Source organism: Jaculus jaculus, chromosome 1 (assembly GCF_020740685.1).
Source record: "Jaculus jaculus isolate mJacJac1 chromosome 1, mJacJac1.mat.Y.cur, whole genome shotgun sequence".
NCBI lineage: Eukaryota > Metazoa > Chordata > Mammalia > Rodentia > Dipodidae > Jaculus > Jaculus jaculus.
In genome coordinates this window covers 68985973-68996234 of record NC_059102.1, presented here as the reverse complement: position 1 = coordinate 68996234, position 10262 = coordinate 68985973, and positions in this window count along the sequence as shown.

Genomic DNA, 10262 nt, shown 5'->3' with positions numbered 1-10262 from the left:
ATTTAGGAAAATTGACATAATTCCCTGCATGATATCAGATCGCAATGCTATATTGCTAGAAATCAACAACAAAAGACCCACAAAAATCCCAACAATACCTGGAAACTGGAACAGCACACTCTTAAACAATAAGTGGATAGTGGATGAAATAAAAAAGGAAATGCAAAATTCCTGGAATTGAATGACAATGAGAACACATCATACCAAAACTTATGGGACACAATGAAGGCGGTCCTTTGGGGAAAATTCATAGCACTCAATGACTTCATAAAAAAGACAGAAAGATCCCAAATCAATAACCTAACCATCCACCTAAAGGCACTGGACAAACAAGAAAAATCCAACCCAAGGAGCTCCAGAAGGAAGGAAATAAAATCAGAGCAGAAATTAATGAATTGGAAACCAAGGAAACAATTAATACAATTGACAAAACAAGGAGCTGGTTCTTTGAAAAAATAAACAAGATTGACAAACCCCTGGCCAATTTCATCAAGCAAAAAAAGGAGAGGCTGCAAATTAATAAAATTCAAAATGAAAAAGGAGAGAACACAACAGACATAAGTGAATTTGGGAGAATCATCAGGACTTATTTCAAAAACCTCTACTCCACAAAACTGGATAATATGGAGGAGATGGATAAATTCCTGGACACATACCATCTATCAAAGCTAAACTCAGAGCAGATTAATCACCTTAATGAATCCATCACACTCATGGAGATTGAAAAAGTAATAAAAAAAAAAAAACTCCCCAAAAAGAAGAGTCCAAGACCAGATGGCTTCTCAGCTGAATTCTATCAAAACTTCATGGAAGAACTCAAACTAATCTTCCTTAAACTGTGCCACACAATTGAAGAACAGGGAAAGCTACCCAACTCCTATTATGAAGGTAGTATCACCCTAATTCCAAAACCAGGCAGAGATGCCACAAGAAAAGAAAACTTCTGGCCTATTTCCCTAAGGAACCTAGATGCAAAGATCTTGAACAAAATCCTCACAAACTGAATCCAACAACACATCAAAAGCATCATCCAACCTGACCAATTGGGATTCATCCCAGGATCACAAGAGTGGTTCAACATATGGAAATCTGTCAATGTAATATACCACATAAACAAGGTTAAATATAAAAACCACATGATCATTTCAATAGATGCAGCAAAGGCCTTTGACAAGATACAATATCACTTCATGATCAAAACACTGGAGAGAATTGGCATAGTTGGTACATATCTTAACATAATAAAGGCAATATATAAGCTCCAAAGGCCCAAATAATACTTAATGGAGAGAGACTGGAGGAATTCCCATAAAGATCAGAAACAAGACAGGGTTGTCCTCTCTCACCTCTGCTTTTCAATATAGTACTGGAAGTCATAGCTCAAGCAATAAGACAGGAGAAGGAAATAAAAGGGATACAATTTGGAAAGGAAGAAGTTAAGTTAACTCTATTCGCGGATGACATGATTATATATGTAAGAGACCCGAGAGACTCCATCTCAAAACTCCTGAAGGTGAATAACTCCTATAGCAAAGTAGCAGGATACAAAATCAATGCACAAAAATAAGCAGCATTTCTATATGCAAATGACAAAGATACAGAGACAGAAATAAGGGACATAGTCCTATTTTCAATAGCAACAACAACAACAAAAATACCTTGGAATAACATTAACCAAGGAAGTAAAAGATCTATACAATGAAAACAGAAAAACACTCAAAAAAGAAATTGAGGAGGACTTGAGAAAATGGAAAGATCTCCTGTGCTCCTGGATAGGCAGAATTAACATTGTGAAGATGACTATCCTACCAAAGGCAATATATAGATTTAATGTAATTCCAATTAAAATCCCTACAGTGTTCTTCACAGAGAAAGAAAAAATGATCTCAAATTTCATATGGAAAGGCAGGAGGCCTTGCATATCCAAACATATCCTCAGCAAAAGAAATACCTCTGGTGGCATCACCATACCTGATCTAAAGCTATATCAAAGCCATAGTAATAAAAGAAGCTTGGTACTGGCATAAAAACAGGAGTATAGACCAGTGGACTAGACTTGAGGACCTGGACTTTGGGTCAAGCAACTATAGATATTTGATATTCAACAAAGGCCCGAGCAATATAGGCTGGAATAAAGATAGCATCTTCAACAAATGGTGCTGGACAAACTGGATAACCACATGCAGGAAACTGAAACTTGATCCACACATTTCACCAAGCACTACACTCAAATCCAAATGGATCAAAGACCTCAGTGCAAGACCAGAAACTCAAATACTACTGGAAGAAAATTTAGGAAGTACTTTCCATTATATAGGAATGGAAAAAGACTTCCTGAACAAAACCCCAGTGACTCACGGTCTTAAACAGTCACTCAACCAATGGGATCATATGCAGCTGAAGAGTTTCTTTGCAGTCAAGCATACAATAAACAAAGCCAATAGATTACCCACAGCATGGGAGAAAATGTTTGTGGGTTATCCAGCTTATAGAGGCTTAATCTCTAGAATCTACAAAGAAATGTAAAAATCTAAACAGTAAGAAGTCAAAACCCCACTCACAAAATGGGGCAAAGAGATTAACAGGTAGTTCACAAAGGAAGAAATACAAATGGCAAACACACACTTAAGAAAATGTTCATCATCCCTAATCATCAGAGAAATGCAAGTTAAAACAACTATGATTTCACCTTACCCCAATAAGGATAGCAAACATCAAAAAAATCAAACTAAAATAAATGCTGGCGAGGATGTGGAGAATCAGGAACACTCATCCACTGTTGGTGGGAATGTAAGATGGTACAACCAGTTTGGAAAGCAATATGGAGACTCCTGAAAAAAGCTGACTATAAGATACCGACAGACCAAGTTACTCCCTTACTGGGCATCTACCCTAAAACCTTCAAACCACAGGCCCAAGAGATTTGCTCAACCATGTTTGTAGTGGCTCAATTTGTAATAGCTAAGAGCTGGAATCAATCCAGATGTCCATCACTAGAAGAATGGATAACTAAGATGTGGTATATCTACACAATGGAATTCTATACAGCAGCAAGAAAAAAATGACACAATGAAATTTGAGGAAATATGGTTGAACCTGGAACAGATCATTATTAGTGAACTTACCCAATCACAGAAAAGAAAAATTGACACATAGTCTCACTCATCTACAGCACCTAACCTGAATCTACCCAAGATACCTTACATACCCAGCAAGCATCTCATGGACTAGACACTAGGAGGGATGGGGAGGGAGGGGAGGGCATCAAAGGGGTGGGAAACACTATTCTAGACCCAAATGGTAATGGTACCATAAAATTCTACTTCCTAAAAGGCAGACCAAATGGCTGGATCGTCACCAGGCCCTTACAGGAAACACCAGAACCACAAGGCACTGGAGAGGGTAGGACCAAGTTTAACCCAAATCTTCTACATCTTCCCTCCCTCCTTCTCCTTCTCCCTCTCTCTCCTCTCTAACTCCTATATATTAATTACATTTTTTCCTCATTTTCGTAGTGGGCCCTGACCTGTAACTCCCAGTACCAGCATGGAGCTATCACCCACAATGAGCTTTTGATCAGAGAAACATACAAGGTTTTCTAAAAGAATGACAGATTTCTGTCAGAGTACTTGATGACCCACCAAAGGTTAGTGGTAAGACCCTACTGCTGAAGACAACATATGCAGCTGACAGTAAAATGGAACAACATGGCTGGAAGCCAGGAAAGAATCAGTCCCCAGACAGTCAGCACATCCAGGGCCAGAAGGTGCTACATGGCGACTGGGGGAAAAGACCAATGTCTGTCCAAGCAACTCATGGTCCAACCTACTTATCAGCAAATCACCTGGTGTGATGCCCACACTAGTGCAATAGTGGCACACAGCCATGGTGGGGAACCAACTGCTCTTGATTCAGCTAACTGATCCCCTCAGTGGTATGAGACCCATAGCTGGAGCTGGGAAACAAGTCAGAACCATATCCAAACATAAGCCCACTCTCCAATATCAAGCTATCATCAATCATGGGCTAAAAGAGGGCCTACACCTATTAAAATCTGTATAAAAAAAATAAGGGCTATCTCATTTGTTCTGGTGCTAACTTACTCTCCATTGGAGAATCTGCTTCTCTTTTTCAGATAGATGCAGATACTAAGGAGAGAGCCACCCCATCATACCTCAAAAGGGTCCCAGCTGAAAGTAAGGAAAATTGGCAAAACAAGCAAAGGTGCTGTTTTCCTGATGAACTGGATACCAGCACATGGGGGAAGGAGACCAATACAGAGAAAAATCAACTCCTACCAAATCAGAGAGCCAGAGCCCCAGAGGCCCCCAACACCTCATCACTGAAGCAGACCAAAAATGAACCCAACATGGCTCAGGGAAATTTTGTGGAAGAGGGGTTGGGAAGAATGTCAGAGCCACATGTTGGATCATGATATACAGAGATATTTATCGTACCAATAACTGTGGGCTAACTCTACAATGCACTATGCATATACCTCAACAAGGAGGGCCCAATGGGGAGGGGGTAGGTCACGGAGGAGCCTAATAATGGTACCAAACTGCCTGTACTTGCAGAATAGAAAACTAATAAAAATAAATAAAGAAATAAATAAACATTTTAAAAATTTAAAAAAAGATGCACAAACAGCTCACATTATTGCTAACGTAATAAGGGATGTGAACTGGGTATGTACAAAACAGCACAGGAACACAGGTGTGAACATGTGGTGTCATGCGATTGTCCCATATCATTCCATATCTGTGTCTCAGAAGAGAGAAATCATTCAGTGACTTCTGATCTAAAGTTGGAATGGTTTCCACTAACCCAATGTTGCTTTTTATGTGAGTCACATACTAACCAATCATATCTTTTTCCATTCATTTAAAAAGTCATAAAAAGTGATAAGATGCTCCCTTTTGCACTTATCCCTCAGGTTTCCTTTTCCATTCATTTCCATGCACTGATTCTCTCACTTATGTCTGTATACCGATCTTGCCACTTACATCTATACACTGATTCTCCCACACACTTCCATACACTCATTCTCCCACTCATGTCCATACACTGATTCTTCCATTCATGTTCATATACTGTTTCTGCCATTCATGCCCATACTCTGATTTTTCCACTCATGACCATACACTGATTCTCCCACTTATGTCTACACTGATCCTGCCACTCACTTCCATACACCGATTCTCCAACTCACCTCCATACACTGATTCCCCATTCACATCCAGACTGACTCTCCCACTAACACCCATACACTGATTCTCCCACTCATGTCCATACTGATTCTCTCACTAGCATTCATATACTGATTTTCCTGATCTCATCCATAAACTGATTATTTTTTTCAACTATAGCCACTAAATCCCAGTAGCCACTCTTGACAATCTCTACCCCTTAGATCACCATCACCAAGGAACTAGAAAAGCTTTTTCTTTGGTGCTTATTCTCCACCAGTGACAGACACCAAAACCTGTTATCAGGTATGATTTCTTAAATAAGCACATCAGAGCTTTGACACTGGCATACGTAGCATCCTTAAGGCAATCACCATAATAAAGGTTAGACATTTATTCTAAGGATGCAACAATTGCTCAAAGTCATGTCACTTACGAACTTCCCTTTTGGAACTGCTTTTGACATTTACATTTTCTTGGGCTTTGAATTGTTACAATGGTAGCAAAACTGTACCCTTTTGATCTTGGCATTTATTTATAGAAACAGTCAAAAATTCTATCTAGTGAAAGATGGTAATGCTACTAGCATTAAACAAAACTTTAATTTATTCATATTTTATAGTGCCTCATAAATTGATTCATTGAGTAACTCAAATGTTGTTTGAGCACCAGTATGAATTGAATGAAAATATTCATATTATATATTATATATATTATAGGGTGAACTCTTTAATCAACTACAGAATTCTACTATTGCTAATCCATAAAGAAAAATGTTGGTGTGGTAGTTTGATTCAGGTGTCCCCCATAAACTTTGGTGTTATGAATGCTAGCTCCCCATCTGATGGATATTTGGGAATTAATGCCTCCTGGAGGGAGTGTATTGTTGGGGGCGGGCTTATGGGCTTATGGGCTTTATAGCCAGTTTTCCCATGCCAGTGTTTGTCACACTCTCCTGTTGCTGGGTTCACCTTATGTTGGGCAGGTGGTGATGTCCACCCTATGCTCATGCCATCGTTTTCCCCTGCCATCGTGGAGCTTCCCCTTGAGCCTGTAAGCCAAAATAAATCTCTTTTTCCCAGAAGCTGCTTTTGGTTGGGTGATTTCTAACAGCAATGTGAACTGGACTGCAACAGTTGGGCTGGAGAGATGGTTCTGTGGCTAAGGTGCTTTCCTACAAAACCTAATGACATGCATTTGATTCCCTAGTACTCACATAAAGCCAGATGCACAGTGGTACAAGCATCAGGAGTTTCTTTTCAGTGACTGGAGGCCTTGGTGCACCCATTCTCTATCTCTCTGTCTCACCTCTCTGCTTTAATATAAATAAATAAATAAATAAAAATACTTTTAAAAGGAAAGATTATTTTAATTGAGACACAATATTATATGCCCTTTTTGGCTGAGGTTACATAAATTTGATATGTCTATACAATGTGCAATAGTCCAGTTCATCAAATGTTAATCATTATATATACTTGGAATATTTTTATTTGAGTCATTTAAAAACATATCACATAACATTTCCACCCATAGTTGTCCTACTGTGCTGGAGAAAACCAGAACTAATCTTTGCTCTGTTTGTTCAGTAGACCTTGCTCAACTAATTTCCCTTCTCTTGCCTTTCCCAGCCTTACTGACCACTATCATATTCCAATCTTCTATAAGGTTGGTTCTTTTGTTTCCACAAAGAGAACATGAGGTTTTTATCTTTTTGTGTCTGATTAGTTTTGCTCAAATTAATGATCTCTATTTCTGTCCATGTTACTAAATGTGACAGGAAATCATTCTTCTTGATAGTTCAGCAGTATTGCATGATGTGTTTATACCACATTTTATGTTTTTTTAATCTATATATGCAAGTCTAGGTCAATTCAATACTTTGCTATTATGAATAGCAATAAACAGATAAGTATAAGTGTCTTTCTGTTATGAAGATTTCATCTCATTTGGAAATATACCCAGCAGCAGAATTACTGAATCATGAGGAAGTTCTGACATTTGTCTTCTAAGGAATCCATGTATTTTACATTGTAAGTTTATTAATGTACTTTCCCAGCACTGTGTGTTTCCCTTTACACAAACATTCACCAACATTTGTTATTTCCTCTTTTAAACAGTAGCCATTTTAACTCAAGTAAGATGGTATCTCATTGGAGATTTGATTTGCATTTCCCTGCTGATTAGTGAAGCTTGAATATTTCTTTCATATACTTCTTGGCCATTCTATTTCTCCTTTTAAGAACGTTCTATTGAAAGCTTCCATCAACTGTCTAAATTTAAAAATTGCATTTACTTATCTGTTTCTTTACTTATGTAGGCTGGAGGTAAAACTGAGGACCTCATACATATTAGTCAAACACTCTACCACAACCAATACTCCATGCCTGCCTATTTTGAATTGGATTATTTATTGTTATTGTTGTTTTGAGTGTTCAGGCTTTGAGTTCCTTATATCTTCTATGTATTTTATGTTATTAAATGAATACTGTGCTAATAATTTTTCCCATCTTGTAGGTTGTCCCTTCACTCTATTATTTCCTTTTCTGTGTTGCAGGATCTTTCTTTGGTCTCTCTCTCTGTCTCTCTCTCTGTCTCTCTCTCTCTCTCGTGTGTGTGTGTGTGTGTGTGTTGTATGCATGCATGTATATAGATGAGTGTGCAGAGGCCAGAGGAGAATGTCTAGTGCCTTTCATTTTATTTCCCTGAGAGAAGTACTCTTACTGAACCAGAACCCTGGCTGATCCGTGAATCCCCCAAATCCTACTTTATGTGCTCCTCCCAGTACTGGAGTTACATGATTGCATAACCATGCCCAACTTTTAACATGGAAGCTGGGGATCAAATTCACACTGTTATTCACCAAGGGCCATTAACCACTGAGCCATCTCTCTAGCATTACAATTTGTTAGTGAAATATAATCCCATTTGTCTGTTTGTTTTAACTACCTGTAACTTTGTAGTCCCATCTGAAAAATCATCACGTGTAACAATGTCTTAAAGTTTTCCCTTATGCTTTCCAGAGTTTTATTTAGATCATTTAGGTTATTAACCTATTCTGATTTTATTTTAGGATATAATGCAAAGAAGGAATCTAGTTTCTTCTGCAATGTGTAACCGATTTTTAAGACTGTCCTTTCTTTATTATATGTTCTTTGTAGCTTTACCAAAAATCACTGACTTCTATAAATGTGGATTTATTTCTGTGTTATTCATTCTCTTTCATTGGTATATATAGCTATTTAGTTTTCGTTATTGATTTGTTTTTCTCATACAGTACCATACATACTATTTTGGCATAGCTTTAAAGTAAATTTTGAAGTCAGGCAGTGTGATACCTTCTGCCTTGTCCCCACTAGAGTCCTGTACTCAGGATCATTCTAGCTATTCTAGACACTTTGTGATTCCATATGACTCTTAGATACTGTTTTCAACATCCGTGAAGTCATTGGTGGTTTTATGCAACTTAGGTAAAGTGTAGGTCACTATGTGAATGCAGTCTGATCTTTCCAAAAGTATTAGTTCTGCTTTGTTTGCACAAGTTTTCTTTCCAATTTTTGATACACTATAACTTATTCATTGGTGCATTGTACTTTTTGGGGGGTGCTTTGTACTTTTACTTGTAAAGATACTTCATTTATGAGGATAAGTGTGGTCCAAAATATGTTTTTCTGTGGCTATTTTGAATGAGACACTTTGTTAACACTTTTTCTGCAATTTTATCATTGTATTGAAATTTTATTATTATATAAAATGGTATGGTGTTTTGTATACTTGCAGTTTTATTGAACTTATTTCAATCCTAATCACTTTTTCCAGGAGCATTCAGTGTGTTCTGTATATACTCATTTCATCTGCATACATGGAGACTTTATAACTTCCTTTCCAATTAGACACATTTTATTTTTTTTCCCTTCTAAACATTTCCATTATCATAGTAAATGAGAGTGGTAAAAGTGGAAATTTCCATCTTGACCCCATTTATAGGGAAAATGCTTTTAGTTTTTCTTGGTTAAGGATTATTCAGGCTATATATACAGTCATATACAAATTATGGAATTTTGAGGTCTTCTATACTTTGTTTTCTGGGAGTTTTATCATGAAAGGATTGAAATCTTACTGATGCTTGGATTCTTGGTTGCTTGCATGGTCATATAGTGGCAAGTGCTCCATATTATGATGCATTATCTGTATGCATATTGCTGATGTGTTTTGTCACCATTATTGACATGTATATTGAGCTTTCCTCACTACCCTGGGTGGGAAGAGTTGTACTTAATCATGGTATATTAGCATTTTGATGTGCTTTTGAATGTGGTTTGCTGATATTTTATTAAGAACTTTTTAATCTATAATCAATAGGGATATAGGTCTCTAACTTTCTTTTCTTATATATTTGCCTGGTTTTTTAAATCATGTTTCTAGAGTTTCTTACATTTCAGCTTTTAACTGGGATAAGCATTGTAATTGGTGTTCAACTATTTTATAGAATTAAGTAGTAGTGTTATCAGACCCATGATTTGTTTTCTGGATGAGGGATTTTCAATTATTGTTTCAATCTCATTGTTCACTTTTGCTCTGCTTCAGCTATGTATCTCCTCATATATAGTCCACCTTTGGCATATTATACACGTTTAGGAATCCATCTATAATTTCCAGTTCTTCCAGTATTTTAGAATATAATTATATGCAGTATTTCCTTGTGACCCTCTACATTTCTGGATTATCAGTTGTTATATATTCTTTTTCATTTCTGATTTTGATGGGGTCTTCTATCTGTTTCTTTGGATAGTCTAGCTAAAGATTTATCAATTTTGTTTATCCTTTCAAACAACCACTTATGTTGTTTTTTTAGGTAGGGTTGCACTCTAACCCAGGTAAGCCTGGAATTCACTATGTAGTCTTAGCGTAGCCTCGAACTCACAGCAATCCTCCTACCTCTGACTCCCAAGTTCTGGGATTAATCGTGTGCACCACTACACTTGGCTTACTTTTGTATTTTTTAAGTTGCAAATTTATATATTTCTGCTTTCATGTTGATTATTTCTTTGTATCTGCTAATGTAGAGTTGGT